This window comes from Mizuhopecten yessoensis, unplaced genomic scaffold, assembly GCF_002113885.1.
Source record: "Mizuhopecten yessoensis strain PY_sf001 unplaced genomic scaffold, ASM211388v2 scaffold11011, whole genome shotgun sequence".
Taxonomy (NCBI): domain Eukaryota; kingdom Metazoa; phylum Mollusca; class Bivalvia; order Pectinida; family Pectinidae; genus Mizuhopecten; species Mizuhopecten yessoensis.
The window spans coordinates 487,377-506,933 of record NW_018408834.1 but is presented as its reverse complement, the minus strand read 5'-3'; the positions used below and the strand labels follow the sequence as shown (position 1 = coordinate 506,933).

At 35.4% G+C, this 19,557-nt stretch overlaps 1 protein-coding gene across 9 annotated transcripts in view; it reads right to left on the bottom strand.

The window, feature by feature from the left end:
• Positions 1-10,646, bottom strand: part of LOC110464595 (peripheral plasma membrane protein CASK-like) — a 279,718-nt gene extending 269,072 nt beyond the window's left edge. For all 9 annotated transcript variants that reach the window (XM_021519889.1, XM_021519887.1, XM_021519891.1 and 6 more), the window contains exon 1: positions 10,496-10,646. The gene's annotated coding sequence lies outside the window, so the exon portion shown is untranslated. The remainder of the gene's footprint in view (positions 1-10,495) is intronic.
• Between the last annotated feature and the right edge of the window lie 8,911 nt (positions 10,647-19,557).

The window sequence follows — 19,557 nt, the reverse complement described above, 5'->3', positions numbered from 1 at the left end:
CATTGTAGTGTACAATACTATCTCTGACAACTGTAGAACACAACACAGGATAGTGCCACAGTGTCGGCTGACTGCAGGCCACTTCAGGCTAATAGGATTTTTATCTAAATTTTGTTTTATAGTTGTATATTTCATGACGAGGGTTTTACTACAAAAGGCTCATCTGGTTAACATGACTAATGTACTAATTGACTACTGAGAAAGATTTGGTTAGAAATGGTGATATATGGAGATGAGATATTCTAATTTTTGTAATCGATGATCTGACAGATTCATGCTCAACTGATCGTATGACTAACTTATTTGTTCTAGACTACGGCCTACATGGTTGTTTCTCAAATATATACAATATATTCACATACCACAAAATGGATATGAAAGCACAACATTGGTTTCTAGAAAAAATATTCTGATTGGTTGACTCATTATATCATGAAACACAGCTTTAGGCCATTTTGACAAATACAGACCCTGGATTTTGTTTTCCTTTACCAAAAATGTGTTACATATGTGATGTGTTTGCACTGAATTTCTGTTGTCATTGTGTTGCACTTGAGTGAAATGGACAAGGAAAATATTTCAGGGTCTGTATAAATTGTTACTGCGTCAGCGTGTTGTACTAGGTCCATATATTGTGTCATGTAAAACAAGAGAATTTTTAGGGATATCATATTTAGTTTGTACACTTAACCTTCAGAGTGAAAAAAACAATTCTGACATTTTAATCAAACCTGGGGAAAATGAAATCAATGGCACGAATTAAATGTTGGCATTATTTTTAAATAAAGAAAACTGCCTGAATACATGAAGGGTGTAACAGTAAATCCTCAACACAATTTTCCAGTTCACCGAGTGTCGAATTGTTTAACAATCTCTTGCGGCATATTTCCTTCAATACACTGCCCCTTTAAAATGCCAAAATTTTGCAGGATCAATGATGGCAGTATAATGAGGTTTTACTCTACATACAGAACATACATCAACACAACTTGGCAAAACGCAACCTCCGACGGAGCTGAGAGCCGGGACATGTCACAGGAAATCATTGATCTGTTCTTTACATTGCTAATTCGCCTACAGTCAATGTCTTGCATGGCTTGATTTGCTCATCAAACCGATTGATGACATTGACATGAAGAGATATGGATGCGTGAAAGCAAACCGACATTTAAATAAAAGTAGCTCATGACAGCCCAGTATTAGCATACAGACGGTAACAGTGGCCAGTTACTTGTACCCGATCTGTGTAAACGTAGGACCGACTGGTGACTGCTGCCTAGAGAGCACTACTGATGACCAATTCTACCTGGTACTGGTATACAGTAGGTTATACCAACCTGTTGTCCTACCCTAACAACAGTTTTATCTCCAGTTTAGTCAGGACTGATTTTTCTGCCAGAGTACTTGCACATTTCAATGATTACAATATAGTTGTGTTTAATTTTCGCCCAATCTCCTAGTCTTTGTACTTTTGGTGTCTATTTTGAACACCTGAAGGTGCCTAATTTTCACCTAATCTCCATCACAAATGAACTTATTCATTTAATCGTTAGACCAACTCAGACCCCTGGCATTTTGATGAACAAGATGCCCATAGGACCTGTATCTCTCACCAGTTTCTATCTGTTATCTGATCTAGACAAGGTGGTGTCAAAATGTTTCTGCCAATTTGAGGCCAATTTTGATTACTTATTGACCCAAAGCATTACATTTACCATACAAATCCCTTCACATGTTGCTACAAAGATCACAAAGGTTTATAAATAGTCTGCAAGTTCAACTTGGAAATTGCCTCCAGAAACAAAGGTTGGAAAGGTTTTATTCTAGAAAGGTCTTATTCTTTTTAGAAAGGTCTTATTCTAAAATGTTAAGTTAGAAAAACATTTCTTCAGAAATAAAGTCTCTACACCTATGTAAATATTGTCTATAAATAGTGTAGTGAGCATGGACTGGGATGATCACCAGCGACCAGGTAGCACAATTGGTAGAGCATCCGTCTGGAGTTCGGAGGGTACGTCCTAGGTTCAAATCCCAATCTGGCCGTGTTAATAATAACCTTAACTCAGACCTTAGTACGCTGAAACACAAACTATGGTAGGTTACTCTCATACATAACTAATAAAAAAAATTATCAAATTCTGTCCAATGATTACATAAATACAAGTCTTGTCAGATACTAGATATAGAGATTCCTTAAAACTCCATATCTGTCTCAATGCTAAGACATATCTGTCATACAAAAGTACAAAAATACCTAATACACTGACCAGGAGTGGGCTTATTAGACTTAAGACAGTATCACAATCAATACCTAATACACTGACTAGGAGTGGGCTTATTAGACTTAAGACAGTATCACAATCAATACTTAATACACTGACCAGGAGTGGGCTTATTAGACTAAAGACAGTATCACAATCAATACCTAATACACTGACTAGGAGTGGGCTTATTAGGCTTAAGACAGTATCACAATCAATACCTAATACACTGACCAGGAGCGGGCTTATTAGACTTAAGACAGTATCACAATGAATACTTAATACACTGACCAGGAGTGGGCTTATTAGACTAAAGACAGTATCACAATCAATACCTAATACACTGACCGGGAGCGGGCTTATTAGACTTAAGACAGTATCACAATCAATACCTAATACACTGACCAGGAGTGGGCTTATTAGACTTAAGACAGTATCACAGTCAATATCTAATAGTTCAATGCATAAAACACTGGCAAAATCCTATTTCTACGATTTGCCCTCAACATATCTGCTTAATTAACGTCCATATCTACCCAGGAAATCCACCGCTACAATTTTAATTACATTTGTAGACTCAATTTAATCTTTGTTTGTCCTGTCCTCAGTTTCGTGTTGGGCTGTGTCTGCTCTGACAATGTGTGTGAGTGCCAAAAGGATGCCCTAAAAGTAGGCCGGAAATTACCCAGAAAACAGTATTTCCAGCGTATCAGATCTGTCATGAATGAGATTCTACTGTAACAGAAATGGCACGGAACATAACCAAATATTCAAACCGATTTATATTTTGTCTCCGATCAATGCATTTATTATCAAATACTGTAGTTGAGTCTACCAAGCTGATGTCATGGTTGTGGGAACTAATATTGCAAAAGACAGGCGTCATACAAAGTAGAGTCAATTTAACTCTTGATCCACACCATGGAAACCAGGTTTAGCCTGAGATATGTGTCAGACACAGAACAGTAGATGGCTATTTTTAAGTGTTATATAATAATCACCATAAACTGAACCAGTGTTTTGAAAACACCTGCTTGTCCAATTTCACAATCGTCATCAAATACAATGTAATTCTTTGACTTTGAGGATGCAGTTTTTAACTACTTAAGTATAAATGTTAATACTATTTCTCTCTTTAATTGCATTTACATCAAGATTTTTTCACCTACATGTATCTGAAAACTGCATTTCATCAGATTGTTGGTATTACTTGTTATTTTACCTCGGAAACGTTGTCTTAAAATTATCTTTTTTTTAAATACGAAACATGGTTTTAAAAGTGTTCTTTTAATAATACAAAACACTTTCTTAAAAGTGTTCTTTTAATAATACAAAACACTTTCTTAAAAGTGTTCTTTCAATAATACAAAACATGGTCTTAGAATTGTTATTTTTGATAATATAATTTTATTTTCATTATGTGGATGCAAAGTAGTGAAAAGACAATAAATATCTGCAGGTTGACGTTTTTTCTCCAGATACTCCTGTTTTCCTCCACAACCAAAACCTGGCTCATCCTTAAACGACCATAGCTGTCATTGTTAATATGATAAAGTGCATAAAAAAAGACAAAACGTCATTGAAACTCAATTTTACTGGGGATGAATATATAGTCAATTGTGTGAAATAGTGCAAATTCTCTTGTATGTCACATGTATATTGACTAAAAATGACTGGACAGATATATGGTATAATTCTTTTTGGTGAAAATGATGTCATGAAGATCACTGGTCATAACAGAATCATGTCACTGACTCGGGCTCCTGAAGAAAATGCACCAATTTCCCTTCCTAAAAACAGAACCCAACCCTGCAAAGATACTATCCACATTTTGATATATGAGAAATACCACATCAATAATTACATAGTAACCACAAAATAACACCATCAAGGCCGTCAATTTAGAATGTAATTGTGACCTTGACCTTAAGTAGACTATGTTTTGTTGAGTTGTAAAGGTCAACGACTCAATCATCCATGACTAACACGTTTTTATACTGCGTACAGCCCTTCTTTACAAAGTTCCCCTAATTTTTTGTTAATTTTAAAACGGGACTTGGTCCTAGATAAGGACACAACCGACTGCCAGATAAAATTCAGTTGGACCTGATAGTACACTACAGAATTACGATATTGAGCAGGATTTAAAGTTACTGGTAAGCATCGGTCACGAGATATGGCCGCCCTACAGAAAACATGTCTGTGGCGGGGGAGGCGTGCCAATATCATAACCTTAAACCCATGTTAAACTGGAACAGTGGACATAACTATACACCACGTAACTTTAGTAGACTTTACCATACATTGATATGGATGAGTCCATTATGGTTTACAGTGGTGAAAGGGTTAAACCCATGTTAAACTGGAACAGTGGACATAACTATACACCACATAACTTTAGTAGACTCTTCTCAATACATGCGCAAGTCTTCTCACAAAATCACACAAGACTGCAGTGATAATCATGCTTTTTTATTATGATATGTCAATCCTCTGTCTCTGCTTAGAGAGGAATTCAGTACCACTAAGCTGATAGTTGATACCGCTCAACCCAAGCATGCAATTTTCTCAATGAAGGGGAGAGTGGGGAATGCAAGTTGGGGCAGCTGTTTCAAAAATGATGTATAAATAGAAATTAACCGCTGGTCAGAGTAACACCTGGGAGAAGTGCCTTCCAGGACCAGCATGCAGCCACGCTGTAGTCACAAGTCTTCCGTGTCCAAGTGGGGTATGGAGCCAGCTTATCGATATGGTGCTATAAACTTTCATTTGGAAGGTTGCCAGTCTAGTGCAAGGCTACCTGACACCATCCTTATATCCATTCATACACCTGGTCCAATTTCTGACCCATGATCAGTCGACAAGAACAATTAGCAAAAGATGCCAACATGTAAATGGATAAATCCCGGGTTTTTCAGTAAAGGCGTTTAAGATCGTACTGGGAATTTATTGCATCATTTGATTCATACAGTGCAGACTCAATGTTGGACTTTTTTCCAATTGGTGAAGAAAACGGTTTCTACAAAATGGAATTAGCTTTTAGATACAAACCATTCGGTATACACATCGAAAATGGCGATTGGCGGACTCACTTTGTACATTTCCACTGCTCGTTTTACATCCAATCAGCCATTTGAACGTATCTTATGTATGACATATACCGTGTATCTCCAGTGTTTCTCACCATATTTAGAAAAAGGGTGGTTCACTTTGAAATAGCCAGTTTAATGTTTACATGCTATACATTGACCAATGCATTTTCATACCGTAAAACCAGTAACAACAATACCACTTATATATATGTACGTCCTCTATATACTCCTCTCCCAAGAATAACTCAAACAATTCACTGCAATTAGCCAGAGTGTACAATAGGGCGTCCGGCGTTTATTACATGTATTACATATCAAGTGACATGGAGATCGATCTGTTACACATAATTCATAATATCTTGGTATAATGAAGAGCCCTCTCTTACAACACACTTAAGTCGCACAAATGACCGTCAAGTATTAAAAACTAATGAGCTAAGCGAGCCACCCAAACCGAAAAAACCTTCACGGAAAACAGGAGGTGTACCAACCCTCAATGCTTAAAGTTCGGTGCATTGGATTTCTATCACGTTAGCCGATATTACATATTCATTCCCTGTTATTAGTGTAATATAGATTTAAACTTGAAACAAAAAAAAACAATAATTCTACTCATATAAATTTTGCTTGACTACGCCCTGGTGTCCACGGCTAGAATGACCAATACCTCGTTTGCCCTACCACACTTACCTACCTTGCACGTGCGTACAACGCGTCACTCTCTCATTGGACAATAAATCAGACCTACGATACCCGACGAAAACACCCGAATACTGTACCTATAGGACAATTATTTTCCGCTGTTCTCCGAAACGCGGAAATTATGAAATTTCTGAGAGCTCGTTACTTAGCTAATGTATTACACATGTATAATGTCAAAACACTTCCGTTACTTCCCATTGTACGATATTTTTTTCTGATATCATTCATTTCTTTGGTGCCTATCACATCAGCTGATATGTTGAATTTTTAAGCATTGTGCCACATGGCAATTTCAGATTTAAAATCATGTGCATGAAAACTCTGAAATTTGTCATTTATCTTTTTTAAAGCATATTTCTTGGCTTTTTTGTTCACCAGTCTGTGTATGAATACTAATGTCAGACAAACAATGAAGAAAATAGGACAATACCTTCATACTTCATTCTGCTTTAAGCAAGCATATAAAAAGAATAGTCCATTTACACAGTGGACAAGATTTTAACACAATAATGCTAGGATTTCTGAGATAGATATATTCACAGACCAATCAAATTTTAGGTTTTTGGTACCACTGGAAAAAATAAAACATAATTTTCTCAAAGTCTCCAAGGAGCTGGAAAGTATTTCAATTTCTATCCCAATCTGAAAATTTCTTTCTGTCTTTGAGACTTTTCATTTTCATTCCTAGTTAGATAAGCAAAATCACAGAAATTTGTAAGTGTATTCATATGCAGTTAAGATATTCAATCTAACTGTTTTCAAAACACTAACTTTCAAGAGGTGACAACCCTTGTTTATTATGTACAAAATTTCCCCTACGGGGAAAGAAATGACTGGGCCCCCTGATATCCCAAACTATGACTGTGGTACTACTTAGTACTAGCCAACTACTACAATATCACTATTACAGAGTAACTCAAACTAAAAGTTGCTCCTGTGATATGAAGAACAGTAATGTAGAGAAAAGGGTAAGTGAAATAAAACAAAAAGCCAAAAAGGCCTGTATTGCTCATCCATTATTCAATACTGTTGCAAATAAATCTTTGCATGACCTTCTAAGTAGGTCAATGTGAAATTAATTAAAAACAAAGTTAATAGCAAACAAGTCATCACTACAGGTTAAAAAAAGCATTTGCCAAATGTTACCCTTTAAAAGGATTGAGTTAATTGATTATTAATTGATTGAAATTGATAGCCATTAATCCAAGCATATCACTTACTAAATATCATCATTTTAAGCCTTCATGGTTATTCACAAGTCATTAAAATATTTCAACACATTTGAGCAATGACCCCCATGACCTTTACAGTGAGTCAAGGACATGTATTTGAACACACTTGATAGCCCTCATCCCAGCATGCCACATGTCAAATCATGAACCAGGGCCTCTTTGTTATGCAGAAGAAGTTGTTTACATATTTTAACACATTTGGCATTGACCAGGAAAATGGTTATGTTCATTGATTTATTTAATTCTTACATAAATATATCCCTTCGTCAAGTAATGCTACACATGTCCTCGCTCTTGGCTTCTTTGTTGTTCGGTAAAAGTTCAGTTTTTAACACATTTGACTCCATTGACCTTTACAGCCATGCATCCCTGTATGCTGCAGGCCAAACATCATCACCTAAGGACTCTTGATTATTCAGAAGAAGTCATTAAAGAAAAAAAGTTAATGCAAGATGGATGGATCGGCGACGGACGCTGCACCATCACAAAAGCTAATTTGGTCCTTCGGGCCAGGTGTGCTAAAATAAGAAACACTAAATCACTACAAAATTATCCCAGTGGATTTTAGTTTCAAGTGTAGCAACACATTGCATGACAGACTCCAAACATCTGAGTGACTTTGACACTTCACTTGTTTTGTACCCAACTGACATGCAATTGCCTTTTGTGCCCATCTTACAGAACCCGGTACTTTTTATGTCCGTGTTTAAATCAATAAATTCAATGCCATTCTTTTACATGCCTGATCTTAGTGCATGTTATCGACAAAATGTTTATCCTAAAAAATCAAAACCAAAGCTGGATTACAATAGAGTGCTGACTAATGTGGAATCTCTTGTATCTATCAGGGCTTCCAGGAAACGCGCCAATGTACATAGACATATATAGAAACGAGTACCAGATGCTGGGCTGCATTCAGTAAGAACATTGCAGATCAGTCATTAAAAACTCTTGATTAAAAATACAGAATTTGTTTACTAGTAAACTAATGTAAAACAGTATTCCTACATTGTAAAGTGTCAATACACTATATTTTATAGAGACAATCTTCACTTTTCAAAATACCCTCCCACAAATTTTTATTTTTTGACTTGAATTTGAGGATGTTAAAGAATGATTTTTAACCAACCAACATTAACATCTGGTACATGTAGTATGATTGTGGATCATAAGGCCAAAAATAGAAATTGTGTGTTTCCTGGTTCATACGAAAACTGTTTATATATATGTCTTTGGTCTATTATAGGACTCGAGTAAAAACAAAATCTGGATTAACACCAAAATATTCACAATAATCTGTATGACGGTGATCAAATCATCAACTAAAATATTGACAGAAATTAGGGAGACATGCATCTATAGGAAACGGGACATATTTTTAATTTGGACTATAACACAACCTCTTTATAACACCATGCAGCTGCTGACTCTGTCTGCAGATAATGACTATATATGATGTGGACCTCTGGCTTGGATGACCTTGGAACATCTTATCTAAATGTTAATGACCTAACTAGTGATACAGGTCTCATGGGCTTGAGTAATAGCTATATATAGTCACACTACATATATACTACTATATAAGTCCAAAAGTTTTTTATCATTTTTTAAAAGCTTCACAAATTATGCTGCTGATCATATTTATGGTCAATTTATCCAAAAGGCCTCCTCCACAATGTTGGAAATACAGGTAGAGGTATAGGGTTTTTTTGTAGAAAAAGTATGTGCATACTTATATGACTATTAAAGCTATTGGTTGGCCTTTATAACCTCTCCTGTGATGATGGGCCATTAACCCTTTCACCCCTATGTAACTTTAGTAGACTCTACCATGCACTGATCTGGAAGAGTCCATTACGGTTTATAGTGGTGAAAGGGTTAAGCATGTTAAATAATAATACACAACTTAGGTAGCAAAATACCATGAATATCAGGTCTTGATAATCTTCCTCTAGCTAATGAATGATCTCTGTAAAAAGTTTTGATTGTTTCGTAATATTACAGGACTTATAAAAGGTAGAAATTGCAAACAGCCTGACAAGTAACCAAACCTGGGACCTTTCAAACTCTAAATGATGCGCCATGTGATTCAATGAAAACAATTAAGCATACATCAAAGAAACAGTTCAATTATTTCACCTACAAAAGTTTTAATATTTTACTGACAATCAGAAGAACACAGATTTAGGTATCATCTGTATTCTAATTATGATGTACAAAGTGACAATTTTAGTAAAAATAATAATGTTTACTTGATTAAAGAATTAAAAAGTTAATAGGAAAAATGCAACTACAGTTATTTTCCGATACAGACACCTGATCTCTTACATCTGATTAATCAATCCTGATTAATTCCTTTTTATTTTCATGGTGTTTTTTTAGGTGCTGTATTGGAGGAGAAGCAATATTTAAGACACTAAAATTAATTTTGTAGTGGAATCTTCATTTTTTTTATATTGTATTTTTTTCTGTATTATCCTAGACATTTTCAACACTTGCACCAGCATCTAGTGATCGTTGCATATCTTGATGATTTCTCCAACTTCATCAATTAAGCATTTATTATATCATGTGACATATAAAGTAGTACAATTACTTTTTAAGCCAATGATAATCAAAGTGAGAGTTTTGTCATTTTTTAAATGTATTTTTGGATGAGATCAGGATAACATAATAATCTAGTAATTAACCCCACGTTTCCAATACCTTGTTGTTGTTCTACATAATCGGAAGTTACATCTTGTCTTCTTGTAAACATAGTTTTTTTTCTTTATTATACTCCAACATAAGTGAACATCATAAAATAATATCACCGTGTAATAGGAATCTGACACCTGTTTACTCTACAAGACCTTGTCACTGGAATGACACAGGACGTATACATGCTGACACCTGCAGCGATAATTCCAGCACGCGCACCGGTTACCCCCACGTTACACGTGAAACGTGACACACACTGACACCACTACTCAAGTGAAATCTACATCGATTTTTTGAATTAACAGACACTTTACAACTATAATTTATGAATAATGACAATTAAACGCGTGATTTTATGTCCTCGGGATATTAACTTAATGTGTACTGTACCGTGACATGACGGAGATGGTATCAGAATCACTCGGCCATCAATGTTCATCCCAAACGTCTCCAGCAGACTGCCCCTTTGGCCATTGCATGCAATCTGCATTAAAGCAGTTTCACTTACCTATTTCACTATTACACGACGTTCAGCCAAACACACGTCGACTTTTCAACCCCTCAATTTCCCTCTCACTGCTACCTGGTGAACACAAACAGTACAAGTTCCACTTTCAACGTCCAACCAAGTAAGTTTCCGCCATAGCGGAAATGTACCGTGTTAGTTGTGTATTGTGGGAATTAACAATGAAGATCGGGGGTCATCTCAAAAGGCATTACGGTAACGCAATTATAACGGTAAGTGCGCTGGTTCATTAACCATTACTAGGACGAAGAATTACGTTAATCAATTGCATTCTATTAATCTTAATATTGTATGATATAATCAATAATGTTTTAAAATAAGTGTGTACAAATGGTAAATTGGATTTTAGACGTCAATATCACGTATTGATTTATTTTCTAACTAACTTTTTCTGAGTAATTTGGATATCAAGTTAAATACGATACCTAGTATACTTATACACTGTGCGTTATATCTAGGATCGAGCGTACCTGTTACAGTGGGGGGTTTTTAACGAAAGATAATTAAATTTAAAGATTTCATTATCTGTTTTATGTGATGAGGAAGACATTTTTATCCCAAATGTCAAAAGGCATATTTAATTATATATTTTTATCCGTATAACAATATACAGGCCTACAGACTTTCTGGGGGGGTTTTAAGTGTGGAGTTGGGGGTAGGGGTGGGGACGACGAACACAATAGAAGACAGAAATACACAACTACAATATTACATATTGTACATATAAATAATGTATAAATTAAGGCCAATCGGTATTTTGAGTAATTATGTAGTTACTAGAGCGAAACATACATAGTGTACTTCTTCGCATGAACAGCGGGGTCACATATCATCGATCGTCTTTATATTTGTTTCGTATTAAATTGTTATTTACGTCCATTCTCGTGAACTAATTATAATGTACGAGCTTCAGCAGGATTAACTTTTACAAGAGAATCAACTCGCACGAAATAATTGACTTAGAAATTATACCGAAGAATCATATCACGCGAATTTGTATAGCTAATCACATCTCGTTATTTTAACAGTAGGCTCTCAAGGTTGAGGGAAAATATTCTAACCTTTAGACACTGTCAATTACTGAATTTCTTTAAATCTCTCGAAATGTCGCGAAAATTACTGATGGTAACATACGTATCGGTAAAGGTTGGTACTTAACAATAATTTAAAGGAACTGAGTTCAAAACAAATGATTTCTTAAAATGTTAGTATATTATGTAAATACTTCATAAAATTCCATTCATTTGTAAACAGACTTTCAAAGAAGCAAGATATAGTTTGGAAGTCAATTAAAGAGTGTGTGTGAAGTTAATCTAAGCTCTACCCAAGACTAGCTGCCTAGCTGCCATTTCACTAAACACGTATTTCCAGAAATGGTAAATTTGTTTGATATATATTCTATGAAGCACGTTTATACTAACAATAAGCAATAACTGTTATGGTTTCTGGCGTTGTACATTATATCTAACAATGTTTCTGTAGGCCATAACTTCTTTTTACCGTACAAATAGTTTTGGATTAAAACTTCTGATAAAGACTTTTAATAAAATCTATTAGCTGTAACTGAGCGAGATCGGGTTATCTCAGTCGAGGGTTAAGATTCTGTAACAAAATCCCAACCGAGGCGTAAGCCGAGGTTGGGATTTTACAGAATCTTAGCCCGAGACTGAGATAACCCGATCTTGCTCAGTTACATCACGGAATTAGATTAGTTATCTAAGTCCGTGGTTACAGGTAATTGATTTTTTTTTCTCGCACCTTTTAGTAAGAAAAAAAAACAATTTTGCTAAAAACTAGTATCCCGCCTTGGGCCTCAAATGATAATGACCTCTTCACTGCTTTAGCTACATTTGAATGCTTCCGCGTATAAATGTAGTCAGTCGTTACATAGATTATAACGTATTTCACAGTGTAGATTATATTTTATCTACAACATCAAATATCTAACAACATCAAAACTATATATATAACGACAAAACAGAACATTTATAATGCAAATTGTTAATTTCAAGCATTTAATACGCGGATGAATACATCGCAGTGTAAAAATTCCGCGAAATGTCATGCACGTAAAGGTACAAGACAGATCGGACGAGACAGAAAAATCTAGTATGGGGTATGACGTTGGATATCTCTGTCTGAGGTGCGATAATTAAATGTCTGTCCTTACTATGTATGAGACCGCTAACAACCGACCATCTTTTAGCAGTCAGACGTTGGGCCAACGTGACATCAAACATTGGCCCGCCGACGGATACCAAGGTTGGCTCGACATCAGTAGCCTAATTGAATGTGACATACGTTTGTCCACCGGAGTGAGGTTGTCGCGACGTCGGATCTTAATGTTGGTTCAACGACGGCAAACGTTGGGCACACTCCGTTGTGTCAACGTATGTAAGTTAACGTTAGGCGAACGTCAGTACGTCGGTGGTCTAATGTCGGGTACCGCGTCTAGTGAAGGAATGTAACGTTGGGCCGACGTCATTACATCGGTGGTCCAATGTCAGGTACCGACGTCAGAACATCGGTGATCCAATGTCAGGTACCGACGTCAGTACAACAGTGGTCAGAATTCGTTAGTATGCACTATACGTTGTGTAGGAAATGTGACTGGGGCTAACATAAACAAATGTCAGAATGCTGGTATTACCATTCATTACATTCAATAACTGAAATATTGTTTTTGACGGTATGTCCCTTTAATTAATATAGGAAGAAACAAAATGGACTTAAAATCAATTTACAAGTTTGCATGAAGCGAATCCACATTTTTAGTTTGATGTTACGAAATACGTACGCAATCTTAACAATCCAAACAAAAATATTTAAAGAAACAAGAATGTCTACTTTTGAATAAGCGTTATTAGTCGCTGTTGCATTAGAAACGCGATTTCCCGCCGATTATTTCCTGTTAAGAAATTTCATGTGCTCCTGAAACATACAAAATATTTAATTCCTGATTATTACGTTGCACAACAAGAATTAATTTCAAAAGAATGTCGCGATCAGGGAATATTTGAATTAATTTTGCGGAAACCGTTGACCCCATTCAATGACAAAATGTGTATGTATAGCTGTACGAGGGATTCGTCGTCATAGGGGCAATGTTTTGTGTAAAATGTTGTCAACTTAGGAGTTCGAAAAAGTCGCTTACACTTCTGGAATAGAGGCTTTTTTAAGAGCACGGTGTGTTTCCTTTTGATTTTGTATCTCCTCGGCTGCCGTTGTAGTAGCTTGTATCGAAGTGACGATTTTAAATCAGGTTAAGGCAATACACTTTAATGTTCTAATTCAATATTGTAGCATACAAACACACGTGTTTATCATAATTAGACTCCATTATGGTATATTTTGTTCTTGTGTGTTGCGCCGTGAGTATACATGTATATATTTTGCTTGTGTGTTGTGCGGTGAGTATATATTTTGCTTTTGCTCGTGTGTTGTGCTGTGAGTATACTTTTTGCTTGTGTGTTGCTTGGTTGACTTTCTTTGTTTTTAATATACATTAATGGTATTGCCGATGTCTTTGAATCAGCTGCTCGTCTTTTTGCAGATGATTCTTCTTTATTACAGTCTTCTTCTTCTTGTCATGAAACCCAAACAGTATTGAATAAGGATCTTGAGTCTTTAAACGTATGGTCTAAAACTTGGTTGGTAACATTTAATCCAGACAAAACCGAGGTAATATTTATTTCTAATTCTATTGACATAGATGAAGATTTAGATTTTGAAATTTGATGGAAAAGACTTAAATTTTACAGACCATCATAAGCATTTGGGAGTAGTTTTTAATTCAAGCGCAAAATGGGGGGATCATATTAATGCCATTTATAGTTCAGTTATGAAGAAAATTAACGTCTTACGGAGATTGAAATATTTGCTAAATAGGAATAGTCTTTTAAAAATTTATAAATCATTCATTTTACCAGTTTTATAATATGCTTGTGAATTATGGGATGGTTGCACTAAATTTGAATCGTATCGAAGATTTACATTTTGAAACAGGTTTAGAAACTCTTTCTAATCGTCGAAAACGTAGAAAACTCCAACTTTTATACAAAATGCAAAATAACTTAACTCCAGATCTAGATTATTCAAACGATCTCCTGCCACCTACTTTTGCAGAAAATAACAGGTATACACTCTTAGAAATAACAGTGATTATAGAGTTCCTTTATTTGGTCTTTCTCTTACCAATCCCTCCTTTCTACCTTCCATTCTTCGTAGCTGGAACTCCATAGATCTATCAGTACGATCGTTGCCTTCTATACATTTATTTAAAAACTCTCTTACCTCAAATGTACAACCACCCCCTCCTATCTACTTCAGTTTTGGTGAACGTAAATTAAATATTATACATACTAAACTGAGGCACAATTGTAGTTCCCTTAAGTATGACCTTTACAGAAATCTGTGGACATTCATGTGAGAATGCCTTTCACTTTTTCTTTGAGTGTCAACTTTTTTTGCAATGAAAGTCGCATTTTGTTTCAAAATTTGAATGCCTTAGGTATAGTTTTAAGTTTAGAGATTATTTCATGTGTTTGGCAATCCGGATCTTTCGGTAGACCTTAACTCTTACGTTTTTAGACATGTGCATCACTTCATCAAATCCAGCAAATGATTTTGAATGGTGCTTTTTTAAAGTTGTGTATTTGTACCTGTGTGAATATTATGTATATATATCTACTTCATGTGTATGCCTATTATCATTGATGACATGTANGCATAATCAGTATGGATAAATATATTGTTTTATATAGATTGTGAATGTTAGCTGTGTATGGTATTCGGATAACAGTTGTATATGGGGAGGAGAAATTGATACATGTGTATAATGAAAAGTGCATGTTTTGTAGTGAACACAACCAAATCATAAAAGTAATAGGCAGTAAGTAAATAATATCAAATTATACACATAATACACATTCATTATCATTTTACTTATCATGATTTATATCTCGTAAGACAAAGAGGGCAGAAGAAAGTGTGAGAAGAAGTGAAAGTGTAGGGGACGCAACTATTCAAACCTGCGAGTTCTGTCTTTGTAGATTTGAACTATTCTTGCAATATTTGAGTTGTCAATATTTCTTAAATGAATGTCTCCTTTCAGTATAAGATCAATATTTACTTGACCAGGGTACCATGACATTGACCTAAAAAGTCAAAGTCGGGATAGATTATATTTAGGACAGGTAAAAAAGAAATGGTTTGAATCCTCACAGGGATGCCCACAACTACATGCAGGAATATTAATTAAATTTGCTCTGAATAAATCATAGTTTGGAAAACTCGTACGATTTTTAAACGACAATGTAATATGTTAGATTTACGTGCTCCAAAAGTTAGGAAATGTTGTTTAAGTTTATTTTCGTTCTTATTGATACTTTTGTTTATTCTCGATTTAAAAATGTTTAAGGTTTCAGATGATTTAATATGTTCATCAAGATCATTCCATGCTTTAATAGTTGATGGAAAAAAAGAGTTTCGCATAATTTGCAATCGATAGATAGGCATTCTTATTTGATGTGCATTCCTTAAATCATATCTAGACATGTTTCCAAGGTGGCATAAATTCGCGTAAATATTCGGGGGCAATATCGGTTTTATTGTATAAAACATTGACAGTTTACGGATCTTTCTTCTAGTGCATAGTGGTGTCAAGCCCGTTTTGGTGTATAGTAACTCCAGTTTAGTATGTATGGGCAACCCTTTGACAATCCGAGCAGCTTCTAATGGATTCTTTCAATATTTAATGAATTAGCTTCCCCACAATTATCCCATACCTCACATGCATATTCAAGAAGTGGTCGGATATATGTCAGATAAATTTTGTCAAGATTATTTCTGCTTAAATTAAGTTGAAAGTTTTCTTAACGTTGCAATATATTTGGAAGCTTTGCGAATAATATCATCTATATGTTCTGTCATTTTCCCATCACTGCTTAATCTGACGCCAAGGTGTTTATGATTATCAGTATTATTAAAGAAGGATCGTGGTTGAAAGGGTAGATTTGAAAGTGTCACTATCATGATTTCTGTTTTTGTCCGATTAAAAGTCATAAGCCAGTCTGTTGACATTTTTTCTGATTTATTCAGGTCAGAGTTGATTTCAGATTCTATATCAAAAAGATTAGGGGATGAATATGACAGTGACGTGTCATCCGCAAATAAGCGTGAAAGTGAAGTCAGTTCTTTTGAAATATCAGAAATAATAGTGGTCCTAGTACAGATCCCTGAGGTACACCCGCAGTGGTGTTTTTAACTGAAGATACGGATTCGTTAATCAATACTGCTTGTTCTCTATTCATATTATGGTATACCCGCGATATCCTCTGTCATTAAAACACGTCTTCTCTTCCTGTCTTTATTAAAAGGCGTATCTTTATTCTTTATGAAACTTCATTATATACCTTACAAACATAGCTCAAATGCGTTCGCGTTTCAAAATTTCTTATGTCTACTTTGAAGCAGAGTGACGAACCCTTATTTATTTTTGCCTCTAGTGCTAGGCTTGGGCATAACTGCTGTTTCACCTGCGTTCACCAAATGTGCAATACTTTTGTATCTTCGGAAGGCAAAGTGGCTCATACAGATTATTGGGTGTAGATATCTATTGACACAGTGTCCCATACTTAGATTATGTCTCGGACACAACTATATACATTTAGCCTATATGGCCCTTTCTTCATTTGTGATACCAAAGTTTGTCTTGAGTATGCATCTTGGGAAGACAGAGCGTCACACAATTTCCTAAATTTGTCTTCTTCCCATATTATACAGAGTTATGGTTTCTTGTTCATATTGTAGAGTAATGTCAAAGGGAGGCAATCAATATACAGAATAAAACCAATTAATACAGTAAGACTTACCAACATCCTAGGAACATTCACCTGTCCTCAGTATCGAAGTACACATCTAGCATTTTCCTGTTACATTGCAATATAATCATCATAAGATAATCATTTCTAACAAAACGTACTCAACATGTTTTAGGAACTACAATGTACGAGGTTACCTTGGACCGCATTTCGTGGCATGATGTAAGACTCGATCAGTGTGGGACCCCGCAGAATTTAGAGGGTTTTTTTCTCTGTCTGTTCTCAGAGACACAGAAAGGACTAAACTCAATCTGCTGCCCCACTGCACCCATTGGGACCTCAATCTGTTCTGTTCCCATTTACTTATCCTTTTCGTCACGTGTCAGAAGAGTACAGTGACCGCGGGTGGAGTGCCCTTCTATCTTTTTTTCCGATATTTGGTTTTGTTTCCCTAGACAATTGTTAAAGAAGAAAAAAAGTTTGCTCTCTAACAGCACAAAAAAGCACCCAAACGTGTAAAATTACTCTAAACATCTTAGATTATGTCCATATATAACTGTAACAAATTATCAGGTCCCTGTGATGTACATTATACAACGGCATATCCTATAACCTTACTTTATTACAACATATAAACCAGGCACGCTCACGATATCTAACCGGTATTAGTAATAAGTGTTTCGGACAACTCGACAACATCGCAGAGTTTTACACACAAAAACGTGTCGGTGCCTTCGGCATGTTATTCCATAGCTACGGGATTCCCGCAGCTAGGTATTTCAGTGAGATAGCACTATAAATTGGGCATCAGATCCGCGCTATCACTACTCTGCCTCCAGCACACAAACACACATGCATGCGTACACAAGATACATCCAGGCACGTCCTTAAATGACCTCAGCTGTTAATAGGACGTTATACAATAAAACCAAACGTATGATAAAGATGCTTTGATACTTAAAAAGACGTTTCGGCACTTTCGGCACTTTCGGCAATGATTTCTGAAAAGATTTTTAGGCGATTTTTTGGGAAAGTTGTAGTTGAAGTCCTTATGGATACTTCAAAATTTGGAAGGATTTAAGAAACGGATTTAAGAAATTGGATGAAATATTACATTCTACCACTATAGTTCTGCTATTAATGAGGAAGGTATCTTATCGCCACCTTATCTTATCTTATTTTCAATATAAAATGTGGCCTCCGCCAAGGTGATATAATCGCATATTCAGTTTTATCCGGGTCAAAATTTCATGAATATCTGTACTTTTCTGAAAACAACGTAAACCGTGAGGAAATATGGATGTTGGAAATTTAAAGCTTCTCTTTGCAGATAATCAGCTGTTGATTGTTTTTTTCAGAATCTCCAGAGGGCTTGCAAACGTTTTCATATCAGAAAGCTAGAATGTGAGAATTTTGTTTAAACCCTACTAAGAATGGTACTGACATATAATTCAGAAATACGGTGTGCTGATTACCATGATAAAGTTGTCAGAGCTGTCAATAGAGCTAAAATACTAACTGGGATAAAATATCGATATACTTGATAAAACTCCTGCAGAACTAATTAACTTAAATTTCTTGAATTGGTAATACCACATCGAGGGCAGCACTAGGACAATATCCAGTTAATAGTTTTATATATCATTACTCAAGCTTTATGCCATTTACGTATGATATCACAAAATGATACAAACGATCTTGTTAAAACAAGCATTACAAGGTAAATAAACAAATGTATGATAATGGTAAATATAAGCATCGTATATATACACTGAGTGAAGCATTACTATAGCATATACTTTTAAGCCCAACTCCTGTTGAAAAGAATAAAGGTTTGAAACCTTATCCAGAAGAACTCGTCTGTGTTGTTTTTTTGATAAATTACATAGCAACGATAGCACCGAAATCTACCTAAATACCAATAAAGGTAAGAATAGATATAGAGGAGAGTCGTACTGATTCATCGTTACTTATGTGTTAACAAAGACAACTGAAAACAAAACTGAGAATAAGTAATCATATCCTAGAAATCGAAAACGGACAGAGCTAGAAGATTCATTGAAAACTTCGGCATTATAACAATCACGACAAGTAAGTAGCGGTAAGGTCGATCGGCATTGCTTTTTTTGCCCCCGAAACTCTTATATTGCGATATCATTTTCGAAATATTTAGAAAAAAAAGGCTAAAAAATACATCACTAAGAGACATGCAATACTTCCAAA